The sequence below is a fragment of the Salmo salar genome, chromosome 29 (assembly GCF_965601325.2).
Source record: "Salmo salar chromosome 29, fSalSal1, whole genome shotgun sequence".
NCBI lineage: Eukaryota > Metazoa > Chordata > Actinopteri > Salmoniformes > Salmonidae > Salmo > Salmo salar.
In genome coordinates, this window is record NC_138319.1 from 38,179,988 (window position 1) to 38,196,459 (window position 16,472).

Genomic DNA, 16,472 nt, shown 5'->3' on the forward strand with positions numbered 1-16,472 from the left:
TCTACACTACCACAATCTGTTAGTGATGAACTACTCTCTCCTACTGTCTATACACTACCACAATCTGTTAGTGATGAACTACTCTCTCCTAGTCTACTGTCTCTACACTACCACAATCTGTTAGTGATGAACTACTCTCTCCTAGTCTACTGTCTCTACACTACCACAATCTGTTAGTGATGAACTACTCTCTCCTACTGTCTATACACTACCACAATCTGTTAGTGATGAACTACTCTCTCCTAGTCTACTGTCTCTACACTACCACAATCTGTTAGTGATGAACTACTCTCTCCTAGTCTACTGTCTCTACACTACCACAATCTGTTAGTGATGAACTACTCTCTCCTAGTCTACTGTCTCTACACTACCACAATCTGTTAGTGATGAACTACTCTCTCCTAGTCTACTGTCTCTACACTACCACAATCTGTTAGTGATGAACTACTCTCTCCTAGTCTACTGTCTCTACACTACCACAATCTGTTAGTGATGAACTACTCTCTCCTAGTCTACTGTCTCTACACTACCACAATCTGTTAGTGATGAACTACTCTCTCCTAGTCTACTGTCTCTACACTACCACAATCTGTTAGTGATGAACTACTCTCTCCTAGTCTACTGTCTCTACACTACCACAATCTGTTAGTGATGAACTACTCTCTCCTAGTCTACTGTCTCTACACTACCACAATCTGTTAGTGATGAACTACTCTCTCCTACTGTCTCTACACTACCACAATCTGTTAGTGATGAACTACTCTCTCCTAGTCTACTGTCTCTACACTACCACAATCTGTTAGTGATGAACTACTCTCTCCTAGTCTACTGTCTCTACACTACCACAATCTGTTAGTGATGAACTACTCTCTCCTAGTCTACTGTCTCTACACTACCACAATCTGTTAGTGATGAACTACTCTCTCCTACTGTCTATACACTACCACAATCTGTTAGTGATGAACTACTCTCTCCTAGTCTACTGTCTCTACACTACCACAATCTGTTAGTGATGAACTACTCTCTCCTGTCTACTGTCTCTACACTACCACAATCTGTTAGTGATGAACTACTCTCTCCTAGTCTACTGTCTCTACACTACCACAATCTGTTAGTGATGAACTACTCTCTCCTACTGTCTATACACTACCACAATCTGTTAGTGATGAACTACTCTCTCCTAGTCTACTGTCTCTACACTACCACAATCTGTTAGTGATGAACTACTCTCTCCTAGTCTACTGTCTCTACACTACCACAATCTGTTAGTGATGAACTACTCTCTCCTACTGTCTATACACTACCACAATCTGTTAGTGATGAACTACTCTCTCCTAGTCTACTGTCTCTACACTACCACAATCTGTTAGTGATGAACTACTCTCTCCTACTGTCTCTACACTACCACAATCTGTTAGTGATGAACTACTCTCTCCTAGTCTACTGTCTCTACACTACCACAATCTGTTAGTGATGAACTACTCTCTCCTAGTCTACTGTCTCTACACTACCACAATCTGTTAGTGATGAACTACTCTCTCCTAGTCTACTGTCTCTACACTACCACAATCTGTTAGTGATGAACTACTCTCTCCTAGTCTACTGTCTCTACACTACCACAATCTGTTAGTGATGAACTACTCTCTCCTAGTCTACTGTCTCTACACTACCACAATCTGTTAGTGATGAACTACTCTCTCCTAGTCTACTGTCTCTACACTACCACAATCTGTTAGTGATGAACTACTCTCTCCTAGTCTACTGTCTCTACACTACCACAATCTGTTAGTGATGAACTACTCTCTCCTAGTCTACTGTCTCTACACTACCACAATCTGTTAGTGATGAACTACTCTCTCCTAGTCTACTGTCTCTACACTACCACAATCTGTTAGATGAACTACTCTCTCCTAGTCTACTGTCTCTACACTACCACAATCTGTTAGTGATGAACTACTCTCTCCTAGTCTACTGTCTATACACTACCACAATCTGTTAGTGATGAACTACTCTCTCCTAGTCTACTGTCTCTACACTACCACAATCTGTTAGTGATGAACTACTCTCTCCTACTGTCTATACACTACCACAATCTGTTAGTGATGAACTACTCTCTCCTAGTCTACTGTCTCTACACTACCACAATATGTTAGTGATGAACTACTCTCTCCTAGTCTACTGTCTCTACACTACCACAATCTGTTAGTGATGAACTACTCTCTCCTAGTCTACTGTCTCTACACTACCACAATCTGTTAGTGATGAACTACTCTCTCCTAGTCTACTGTCTCTACACTACCACAATCTGTTAGTGATGAACTACTCTCTCCTACTGTCTATACATTACCACAATCTGTTAGTGATGAACTACTCTCTCCTAGTCTACTGTCTCTACACTACCACAATCTGTTAGATGAACTACTCTCTCCTAGTCTACTGTCTATACACTACCACAATCTGTTAGTGATGAACTACTCTCTCCTAGTCTACTGTCTCTACACTACCACAATCTGTTAGTGATGAACTACTCTCTCCTAGTCTACTGTCTCTACACTACCACAATCTGTTAGTGATGAACTACTCTCTCCTACTGTCTATACATAACCACAATCTGTTAGTGATGAACTACTCTCTCCTAGTCTACTGTCTCTACACTACCACAATCTGTTAGATGAACTACTCTCTCCTAGTCTACAGTCTCTACACTACCACAATCTGTTAGTGATGAACTACTCTCTCCTAGTCTACTGTCTATACACTACCACAATCTGTTAGTGATGAACTACTCTCTCCTACTGTCTCTACACTACCACAATCTGTTAGTGATGAACTACTCTCTCCTACTGTCTCTACACTACCACAATCTGTTAGTGATGAACTATTCTCTCCTACTGTCTCTACACTACCACAATCTGTTAGTGATGAACTACTCTCTCCTACTGTCTCTACACTACCACAATCTGTTAGTGATGAACTACTCTCTCCTAGTCTACTGTCTATACACTACCACAATCTGTTAGATGAACTACTCTCTCCTAGTCTACTGTCTCTACACTACCACAATCTGTTAGTGATGAACTACTCTCTCCTAGTCTACTGTCTCTACACTACCACAATCTGTTAGTGATGAACTACTCTCTCCTAGTCTACTGTCTCTACACTACCACAATCTGTTAGTGATGAACTACTCTCTCCTAGTCTACTGTCTATACACTACCACAATCTGTTAGTGATGAACTACTCTCTCCTAATGTCTATACACTATCACAATATGTTAGTGATGAACTACTCTCTCCTAGTCTACTGTCTCTACACTACCACAATCTGTTAGTGATGAACTACTCTCTCCTACTGTCTATACACTACCACAATCTGTTAGTGATGAACTACTCTCTCCTAGTCTACTGTCTCTACACTACCACAATCTGTTAGTGATGAACTACTCTCTCCTAGTCTACAGTCGATACACTACCACAATCTGTTAGTGATGAACTACTCTCTCCTAGTCTACTGTCTCTACACTACCACAATCTGTTAGTGATGAACTACTCTCTCCTACTGTCTATACACTACCACAATCTGTTAGTGATGAACTACTCTCTCCTAGTCTACTGTCTCTACACTACCACAATCTGTTAGTGATGAACTACTCTCTCCTAGTCTACTGTCTCTACACTACCACAATCTGTTAGATGAACTACTCTCTCCTAGTCTACTGTCTATACACTACCACAATCTGTTAGTGATGAACTACTCTCTCCTAGTCTACTGTCTCTACACTACCACAATCTGTTAGTGATGAACTACTCTCTCCTAGTCTACTGTCTCTACACTACCACAATCTGTTAGTGATGAACTACTCTCTCCTACTGTCTATACATTACCACAATCTGTTAGTGATGAACTACTCTCTCCTAGTCTACTGTCTCTACACTACCACAATCTGTTAGTGATGAACTACTCTCTCCTAGTCTACTGTCTCTACACTACCACAATCTGTTAGTGATGAACTACTCTCTCCTACTGTCTATACACTACCACAATCTGTTAGTGATGAACTACTCTCTCCTAGTCTACTGTCTCTACACTACCACAATCTGTTAGTGATGAACTACTCTCTCCTAGTCTACTGTCTCTACACTACCACAATATGTTAGTGATGAACTACTCTCTCCTAATCTACTGTCTCTACACTACCACAATCTGTTAGTGATGAACTACTCTCTCCTAGTCTACTGTCTCTACACTACCACAATCTGTTAGTGATGAACTACTCTCTCCTACTGTCTATACACTACCACAATCTGTTAGTGATGAACTACTCTCTCCTAGTCTACTGTCTCTACACTACCACAATCTGTTAGTGATGAACTACTCTCTCCTGGCCTACTGTCTCTACACTACCACAATCTGTTAGTGATGAACTACTCTCTCCTAGTCTACTGTCTCTACACTACCACAATCTGTTAGTGATGAACTACTCTCTCCTAGTCTACTGTCTCTACACTACCACAATCTGTTAGTGATGAACTACTCTCTCCTACTGTCTATACATTACCACAATCTGTTAGTGATGAACTACTCTCTCCTAGTCTACTGTCTCTACACTACCACAATCTGTTAGTGATGAACTACTCTCTCCTAGTCTACTGTCTCTACACTACCACAATCTGTTAGTGATGAACTACTCTCTCCTAGTCTACTGTCTCTACACTACCACAATCTGTTAGATGAACTACTCTCTCCTAGTCTACTGTCTATACACTACCACAATCTGTTAGTGATGAACTACTCTCTCCTAGTCTACTGTCTCTACACTACCACAATCTGTTAGTGATGAACTACTCTCTCCTACTGTCTATACATTACCACAATCTGTTAGTGATGAACTACTCTCTCCTAGTCTACTGTCTCTACACTACCACAATCTGTTAGTGATGAACTACTCTCTCCTAGTCTACTGTCTCTACACTACCACAATCTGTTAGTGATGAACTACTCTCTCCTAGTCTACTGTCTCTACACTACCACAATCTGTTAGTGATGAACTACTCTTCCTAGTCTACTGTCTCTACACTACCACAATCTGTTAGTGATGAACTACTCTCTCCTAGTCTACTGTCTCTACACTACCACAATCTGTTAGTGATGAACTACTCTCTCCTAGTCTACTGTCTCTACACTACCACAATCTGTTAGTGATGAACTACTCTCTCCTAGTCTACTGTCTCTACACTACCACAATCTGTTAGTGATGAACTACTCTCTCCTAGTCTACTGTCTCTACACTACCACAATCTGTTAGTGATGAACTACTCTCTCCTAGTCTACTGTCTCTACACTACCACAATCTGTTAGTGATGAACTACTCTCTCCTAGTCTACTGTCTCTACACTACCACAATCTGTTAGTGATGAACTACTCTCTCCTACTGTCTATACATTACCACAATCTGTTAGTGATGAACTACTCTCTCCTAGTCTACTGTCTCTACACTACCACAATCTGTTAGTGATGAACTACTCTCTCCTAGTCTACTGTCTCTACACTACCACAATCTGTTAGTGATGAACTACTCTCTCCTAGTCTACTGTCTCTACACTACCACAATCTGTTAGTGATGAACTACTCTCTCCTAGTCTACTGTCTATACACTACCACAATCTGTTAGTGATGAACTACTCTCTCCTAGTCTACTGTCTCTACACTACCACAATCTGTTAGTGATGAACTACTCTCTCCTACTGTCTATACATTACCACAATCTGTTAGTGATGAACTACTCTCTCCTAGTCTACTGTCTCTACACTACCACAATCTGTTAGTGATGAACTACTCTCTCCTAGTCTACTGTCTCTACACTACCACAATCTGTTAGTGATGAACTACTCTCTCCTAGTCTACTGTCTCTACACTACCACAATCTGTTAGTGATGAACTACTCTCTCCTTGTCTACTGTGTCTACACTACCACAATATGTTAGTGATGAACTACTCTCTCCTAGTCTACTGTCTCTACACTACCACAATCTGTTAGTGATGAACTACTCTCTCCTAGTCTACTGTCTCTACACTACCACAATCTGTTAGATGAACTACTCTCTCCTAGTCTACTGTCTCTACACTACCACAATCTGTTAGTGATGAACTACTCTCTCCTAGTCTACTGTCTCTACACTACCATAATCTGTTAGTGATGAACTACTCTCTCCTAGTCTACTGTCTCTACACTACCACAATCTGTTAGTGATGAACTACTCTCTCCTACTGTCTCTACACTACCACAATCTGTTAGTGATGAACTACTCTCTCCAGTCTACTGTCTCTACACTACCACAATCTGTTAGTGATGAACTACTCTCTCCTAGTCTACTGTCTCTACACTACCACAATCTGTTAGTGATGAACTACTCTCTCCTAGTCTACTGTCTCTACACTACCACAATCTGTTAGTGATGAACTACTCTCTCCTAGTCTACTGTCTCTACACTACCACAATCTGTTAGTGATGAACTACTCTCTCCTACTGTCTCTACACTACCACAATCTGTTAGTGATGAACTACTCTCTCCAGTCTACTGTCTCTACACTACCACAATCTGTTAGTGATGAACTACTCTCTCCTAGTCTACTGTCTCTACACTACCACAATCTGTTAGTGATGAACTACTCTCTCCTAGTTTACTGTCTCTACACTACCACAATCTGTTAGTGATGAACTACTCTTCCTAGTCTACTGTCTCTACACTACCACAATCTGTTAGTGATAAACTACTCTCTCCTAGTCTACTGTCTCTACACTACCACAATCTGTTAGTGATGAACTACTCTCTCCTAGTCTACTGTCTCTACACTACCACAATCTGTTAGTGATGAACTACTCTCTCCTATTCTACTGTCTCTACACTACCACAATCTGTTAGATGAACTACTCTCTCCTAGTCTACTGTCTCTACACTACCACAATCTGTTAGTGATGAACTACTCTCTCCTAGTCTACTGTCTATACACTACCACAATCTGTTAGTGATGAACTACTCTCTCCTAGTCTACTGTCTCTACACTACCACAATCTGTTAGTGATGAACTACTCTCTCCTACTGTCTATACACTACCACAATCTGTTAGTGATGAACTACTCTCTCCTAGTCTACTGTCTCTACACTACCACAATATGTTAGTGATGAACTACTCTCTCCTAGTCTACTGTCTCTACACTACCACAATCTGTTAGTGATGAACTACTCTCTCCTAGTCTACTGTCTCTACACTACCACAATCTGTTAGTGATGAACTACTCTCTCCTAGTCTACTGTCTCTACACTACCACAATCTGTTAGTGATGAACTACTCTCTCCTACTGTCTATACATTACCACAATCTGTTAGTGATGAACTACTCTCTCCTAGTCTACTGTCTCTACACTACCACAATCTGTTAGTGATGAACTACTCTCTCCTAGTCTACTGTCTCTACACTACCACAATCTGTTAGTGATGAACTACTCTCTCCTAGTCTACTGTCTCTACACTACCACAATCTGTTAGATGAACTACTCTCTCCTAGTCTACTGTCTATACACTACCACAATCTGTTAGTGATGAACTACTCTCTCCTAGTCTACTGTCTCTACACTACCACAATCTGTTAGTGATGAACTACTCTCTCCTACTGTCTATACATTACCACAATCTGTTAGTGATGAACTACTCTCTCCTAGTCTACTGTCTCTACACTACCACAATCTGTTAGTGATGAACTACTCTCTCCTAGTCTACTGTCTCTACACTACCACAATCTGTTAGTGATGAACTACTCTCTCCTAGTCTACTGTCTCTACACTACCACAATCTGTTAGTGATGAACTACTCTCTCCTTGTCTACTGTGTCTACACTACCACAATATGTTAGTGATGAACTACTCTCTCCTAGTCTACTGTCTCTACACTACCACAATCTGTTAGTGATGAACTACTCTCTCCTAGTCTACTGTCTCTACACTACCACAATCTGTTAGATGAACTACTCTCTCCTAGTCTACTGTCTCTACACTACCACAATCTGTTAGTGATGAACTACTCTCTCCTAGTCTACTGTCTCTACACTACCATAATCTGTTAGTGATGAACTACTCTCTCCTAGTCTACTGTCTCTACACTACCACAATCTGTTAGTGATGAACTACTCTCTCCTACTGTCTCTACACTACCACAATCTGTTAGTGATGAACTACTCTCTCCAGTCTACTGTCTCTACACTACCACAATCTGTTAGTGATGAACTACTCTCTCCTAGTCTACTGTCTCTACACTACCACAATCTGTTAGTGATGAACTACTCTCTCCTAGTCTACTGTCTCTACACTACCACAATCTGTTAGTGATGAACTACTCTCTCCTACTGTCTATACACTACCACAATCTGTTAGTGATGAACTACTCTCTCCTAGTCTACTGTCTCTACACTACCACAATCTGTTAGTGATGAACTACTCTCTCCTACTGTCTATACACTACCACAATCTGTTAGTGATGAACTACTCTCTCCTAGTCTACTGTCTCTACACTACCACAATCTGTTAGTGATTAACTACTCTCTCCTACTGTCTATACACTACCACAATCTGTTAGTGATGAACTACTCTCTCCTAGTCTACTGTCTCTACACTACCACAATCTGTTAGTGATGAACTACTCTCTCCTAGTCTACTGTCTCTACACTACCACAATCTGTTAGTGATGAACTACTCTCTCCTACTGTTTATACACTACCACAATCTGTTAGTGATGAACTACTCTCTCCTAGTCTACTGTCTCTACACTACCACAATCTGTTAGTGATGAACTACTCTCTCCTACTGTCTCTACACTACCACAATCTGTTAGTGATGAACTACTCTCTCCTAGTCTACTGTCTCTACACTACCACAATCTGTTAGTGATGAACTACTCTCTCCTAGTCTACTGTCTCTACACTACCACAATCTGTTAGTGATGAACTACTCTCTCCTAGTCTACTGTCTCTACACTACCACAATCTGTTAGTGATGAACTACTCTCTCCTAGTTTACTGTCTCTACACTACCACAATCTGTTAGTGATGAACTACTCTTCCTAGTCTACTGTCTCTACACTACCACAATCTGTTAGTGATGAACTACTCTCTCCTAGTCTACTGTCTCTACACTACCACAATCTGTTAGTGATGAACTACTCTCTCCTAGTCTACTGTCTCTACACTACCACAATCTGTTAGTGATGAACTACTCTCTCCTAGTCTACTGTCTCTACACTACCACAATCTGTTAGATGAACTACTCTCTCCTAGTCTACTGTCTCTACACTACCACAATCTGTTAGTGATGAACTACTCTCTCCTAGTCTACTGTCTATACACTACCACAATCTGTTAGTGATGAACTACTCTCTCCTAGTCTACTGTCTCTACACTACCACAATCTGTTAGTGATGAACTACTCTCTCCTACTGTCTATACACTACCACAATCTGTTAGTGATGAACTACTCTCTCCTAGTCTACTGTCTCTACACTACCACAATATGTTAGTGATGAACTACTCTCTCCTAGTCTACTGTCTCTACACTACCACAATCTGTTAGTGATGAACTACTCTCTCCTAGTCTACTGTCTCTACACTACCACAATCTGTTAGTGATGAACTACTCTCTCCTAGTCTACTGTCTCTACACTACCACAATCTGTTAGTGATGAACTACTCTCTCCTACTGTCTATACATTACCACAATCTGTTAGTGATGAACTACTCTCTCCTAGTCTACTGTCTCTACACTACCACAATCTGTTAGATGAACTACTCTCTCCTAGTCTACTGTCTTTACACTACCACAATCTGTTAGTGATGAACTTCTCTCTCCTAGTCTACTGTCTCTACACTACCACAATCTGTTAGTGATGAACTACTCTCTCCTAGTCTACTGTCTCTACACTACCACAATCTGTTAGTGATGAACTACTCTCTCCTACTGTCTATACATAACCACAATCTGTTAGTGATGAACTACTCTCTCCTAGTCTACTGTCTCTACACTACCACAATCTGTTAGATGAACTACTCTCTCCTAGTCTACAGTCTCTACACTACCACAATCTGTTAGTGATGAACTACTCTCTCCTAGTCTACTGTCTATACACTACCACAATCTGTTAGTGATGAACTACTCTCTCCTACTGTCTCTACACTACCACAATCTGTTAGTGATGAACTACTCTCTCCTACTGTCTCTACACTACCACAATCTGTTAGTGATGAACTATTCTCTCCTACTGTCTCTACACTACCACAATCTGTTAGTGATGAACTACTCTCTCCTACTGTCTCTACACTACCACAATCTGTTAGTGATGAACTACTCTCTCCTAGTCTACTGTCTATACACTACCACAATCTGTTAGATGAACTACTCTCTCCTAGTCTACTGTCTCTACACTACCACAATCTGTTAGTGATGAACTACTCTCTCCTAGTCTACTGTCTCTACACTACCACAATCTGTTAGTGATGAACTACTCTCTCCTAGTCTACTGTCTCTACACTACCACAATCTGTTAGTGATGAACTACTCTCTCCTAGTCTACTGTCTATACACTACCACAATCTGTTAGTGATGAACTACTCTCTCCTAATGTCTATACACTATCACAATATGTTAGTGATGAACTACTCTCTCCTAGTCTACTGTCTCTACACTACCACAATCTGTTAGTGATGAACTACTCTCTCCTACTGTCTATACACTACCACAATCTGTTAGTGATGAACTACTCTCTCCTAGTCTACTGTCTCTACACTACCACAATCTGTTAGTGATGAACTACTCTCTCCTAGTCTACTGTCTCTACACTACCACAATCTGTTAGATGAACTACTCTCTCCTAGTCTACTGTCTATACACTACCACAATCTGTTAGTGATGAACTACTCTCTCCTAGTCTACTGTCTCTACACTACCACAATCTGTTAGTGATGAACTACTCTCTCCTAGTCTACTGTCTCTACACTACCACAATCTGTTAGTGATGAACTACTCTCTCCTACTGTCTATACATTACCACAATCTGTTAGTGATGAACTACTCTCTCCTAGTCTACTGTCTCTACACTACCACAATCTGTTAGTGATGAACTACTCTCTCCTAGTCTACTGTCTCTACACTACCACAATCTGTTAGTGATGAACTACTCTCTCCTACTGTCTATACACTACCACAATCTGTTAGTGATGAACTACTCTCTCCTAGTCTACTGTCTCTACACTACCACAATCTGTTAGTGATGAACTACTCTCTCCTAGTCTACTGTCTCTACACTACCACAATATGTTAGTGATGAACTACTCTCTCCTAATCTACTGTCTCTACACTACCACAATCTGTTAGTGATGAACTACTCTCTCCTAGTCTACTGTCTCTACACTACCACAATCTGTTAGTGATGAACTACTCTCTCCTACTGTCTATACACTACCACAATCTGTTAGTGATGAACTACTCTCTCCTAGTCTACTGTCTCTACACTACCACAATCTGTTAGTGATGAACTACTCTCTCCTGGCCTACTGTCTCTACACTACCACAATCTGTTAGTGATGAACTACTCTCTCCTAGTCTACTGTCTCTACACTACCACAATCTGTTAGTGATGAACTACTCTCTCCTAGTCTACTGTCTCTACACTACCACAATCTGTTAGTGATGAACTACTCTCTCCTACTGTCTATACATTACCACAATCTGTTAGTGATGAACTACTCTCTCCTAGTCTACTGTCTCTACACTACCACAATCTGTTAGTGATGAACTACTCTCTCCTAGTCTACTGTCTCTACACTACCACAATCTGTTAGTGATGAACTACTCTCTCCTAGTCTACTGTCTCTACACTACCACAATCTGTTAGATGAACTACTCTCTCCTAGTCTACTGTCTATACACTACCACAATCTGTTAGTGATGAACTACTCTCTCCTAGTCTACTGTCTCTACACTACCACAATCTGTTAGTGATGAACTACTCTCTCCTACTGTCTATACATTACCACAATCTGTTAGTAATGAACTACTCTCTCCTAGTCTACTGTCTCTACACTACCACAATCTGTTAGTGATGAACTACTCTCTCCTAGTCTACTGTCTCTACACTACCACAATCTGTTAGTGATGAACTACTCTCTCCTAGTTTACTGTCTCTACACTACCACAATCTGTTAGTGATGAACTACTCTTCCTAGTCTACTGTCTCTACACTACCACAATCTGTTAGTGATAAACTACTCTCTCCTAGTCTACTGTCTCTACACTACCACAATCTGTTAGTGATGAACTACTCTCTCCTAGTCTACTGTCTCTACACTACCACAATCTGTTAGTGATGAACTACTCTCTCCTATTCTACTGTCTCTACACTACCACAATCTGTTAGATGAACTACTCTCTCCTAGTCTACTGTCTCTACACTACCACAATCTGTTAGTGATGAACTACTCTCTCCTAGTCTACTGTCTATACACTACCACAATCTGTTAGTGATGAACTACTCTCTCCTAGTCTACTGTCTCTACACTACCACAATCTGTTAGTGATGAACTACTCTCTCCTACTGTCTATACACTACCACAATCTGTTAGTGATGAACTACTCTCTCCTAGTCTACTGTCTCTACACTACCACAATATGTTAGTGATGAACTACTCTCTCCTAGTCTACTGTCTCTACACTACCACAATCTGTTAGTGATGAACTACTCTCTCCTAGTCTACTGTCTCTACACTACCACAATCTGTTAGTGATGAACTACTCTCTCCTAGTCTACTGTCTCTACACTACCACAATCTGTTAGTGATGAACTACTCTCTCCTACTGTCTATACATTACCACAATCTGTTAGTGATGAACTACTCTCTCCTAGTCTACTGTCTCTACACTACCACAATCTGTTAGATGAACTACTCTCTCCTAGTCTACTGTCTATACACTACCACAATCTGTTAGTGATGAACTACTCTCTCCTAGTCTACTGTCTCTACACTACCACAATCTGTTAGTGATGAACTACTCTCTCCTAGTCTACTGTCTCTACACTACCACAATCTGTTAGTGATGAACTACTCTCTCCTACTGTCTATACATAACCACAATCTGTTAGTGATGAACTACTCTCTCCTAGTCTACTGTCTCTACACTACCACAATCTGTTAGATGAACTACTCTCTCCTAGTCTACTGTCTCTACACTACCACAATCTGTTAGTGATGAACTACTCTCTCCTAGTCTACTGTCTATACACTACCAAAATCTGTTAGTGATGAACTACTCTCTCCTACTGTCTCTACACTACCACAATCTGTTAGTGATGAACTACTCTCTCCTACTGTCTCTACACTACCACAATCTGTTAGTGATGAACTATTCTCTCCTACTGTCTCTACACTACCACAATCTGTTAGTGATGAACTACTCTCTCCTACTGTCTCTACACTACCACAATCTGTTAGTGATGAACTACTCTCTCCTAGTCTACTGTCTATACACTACCACAATCTGTTAGATGAACTACTCTCTCCTAGTCTACTGTCTCTACACTACCACAATCTGTTAGTGATGAACTACTCTCTCCTAGTCTACTGTCTCTACACTACCACAATCTGTTAGTGATGAACTACTCTCTCCTAGTCTACTGTCTCTACACTACCACAATCTGTTAGTGATGAACTACTCTCTCCTAGTCTACTGTCTATACACTACCACAATCTGTTAGTGATGAACTACTCTCTCCTAATGTCTATACACTATCACAATATGTTAGTGATGAACTACTCTCTCCTAGTCTACTGTCTCTACACTACCACAATCTGTTAGTGATGAACTACTCTCTCCTACTGTCTATACACTACCACAATCTGTTAGTGATGAACTACTCTCTCCTAGTCTACTGTCTCTACACTACCACAATCTGTTAGTGATGAACTACTCTCTCCTAGTCTACAGTCGATACACTACCACAATCTGTTAGTGATGAACTACTCTCTCCTAGTCTACTGTCTCTACACTACCACAATCTGTTAGTGATGAACTACTCTCTCCTAGTCTACTGTCTCTACACTACCACAATCTGTTAGATGAACTACTCTCTCCTAGTCTACTGTCTATACACTACCACAATCTGTTAGTGATGAACTACTCTCTCCTAGTCTACTGTCTCTACACTACCACAATCTGTTAGTGATGAACTACTCTCTCCTAGTCTACTGTCTCTACACTACCACAATCTGTTAGATGAACTACTCTCTCCTAGTCTACTGTCTATACACTACCACAATCTGTTAGTGATGAACTACTCTCTCCTAGTCTACTGTCTCTACACTACCACAATCTGTTAGTGATGAACTACTCTCTCCTAGTCTACTGTCTCTACACTACCACAATCTGTTAGTGATGAACTACTCTCTCCTACTGTCTATACATTACCACAATCTGTTAGTGATGAACTACTCTCTCCTAGTCTACTGTCTCTACACTACCACAATCTGTTAGTGATGAACTACTCTCTCCTAGTCTACTGTCTCTACACTACCACAATCTGTTAGTGATGAACTACTCTCTCCTACTGTCTATACACTACCACAATCTGTTAGTGATGAACTACTCTCTCCTAGTCTACTGTCTCTACACTACCACAATATGTTAGTGATGAACTACTCTCTCCTAATCTACTGTCTCTACACTACCACAATCTGTTAGTGATGAACTACTCTCTCCTAGTCTACTGTCTCTACACTACCACAATCTGTTAGTGATGAACTACTCTCTCCTACTGTCTATACACCACCACAATCTGTTAGTGATGAACTACTCTCTCCTAGTCTACTGTCTCTACACTACCACAATCTGTTAGTGATGAACTACTCTCTCCTGGCCTACTGTCTCTACACTACCACAATCTGTTAGTGATGAACTACTCTCTCCTAGTCTACTGTCTCTACACTACCACAATCTGTTAGTGATGAACTACTCTCTCCTAGTCTACTGTCTCTACACTACCACAATCTGTTAGTGATGAACTACTCTCTCCTACTGTCTATACATTACCACAATCTGTTAGTGATGAACTACTCTCTCCTAGTCTACTGTCTCTACACTACCACAATCTGTTAGTGATGAACTACTCTCTCCTAGTCTACTGTCTCTACACTACCACAATCTGTTAGTGATGAACTACTCTCTCCTAGTCTACTGTCTCTACACTACCACAATCTGTTAGATGAACTACTCTCTCCTAGTCTACTGTCTATACACTACCACAATCTGTTAGTGAAGAACTACTCTCTCCTAGTCTATTGTCTCTACACTACCACAATCTGTTAGTGATGAACTACTCTCTCCTACTGTCTATACATTACCACAATCTGTTAGTGATGAACTACTCTCTCCTAGTCTACTGTCTCTACACTACCACAATCTGTTAGTGATGAACTACTCTCTCCTAGTCTACTGTCTCTACACTACCACAATCTGTTAGTGATGAACTACTCTCTCCTAGTTTACTGTCTCTACACTACCACAATCTGTTAGTGATGAACTACTCTTCCTAGTCTACTGTCTCTACACTACCACAATCTGTTAGTGATAAACTACTCTCTCCTAGTCTACTGTCTCTACACTACCACAATCTGTTAGTGATGAACTACTCTCTCCTAGTCTACTGTCTCTACACTACCACAATCTGTTAGTGATGAACTACTCTCTCCTAGTCTACTGTCTCTACACTACCACAATATGTTAGTGATGAACTACTCTCTCCTAATCTACTGTCTCTACACTACCACAATCTGTTAGTGATGAACTACTCTCTCCTAGTCTACTGTCTCTACACTACCACAATCTGTTAGTGATGAACTACTCTCTCCTACTGTCTATACACTACCACAATCTGTTAGTGATGAACTACTCTCTCCTAGTCTACTGTCTCTACACTACCACAATCTGTTAGTGATGAACTACTCTCTCCTGGCCTACTGTCTCTACACTACCACAATCTGTTAGTGATGAACTACTCTCTCCTAGTCTACTGTCTCTACACTACCACAATCTGTTAGTGATGAACTACTCTCTCCTAGTCTACTGTCTCTACACTACCACAATCTGTTAGTGATGAACTACTCTATTCTACTGTCTATACATTACCACAATCTGTTAGTGATGAACTACTCTCTCCTAGTCTACTGTCTCTACACTACCACAATCTGTTAGTGATGAACTACTCTCTCCTAGTCTACTGTCTCTACACTACCACAATCTGTTAGTGATGAACTACTCTCTCCTAGTCTACTGTCTCTACACTACCACAATCTGTTAGATGAACTACTCTCTCCTAGTCTACTGTCTATACACTACCACAATCTGTTAGTGAAGAACTACTCTCTCCTAGTCTATTGTC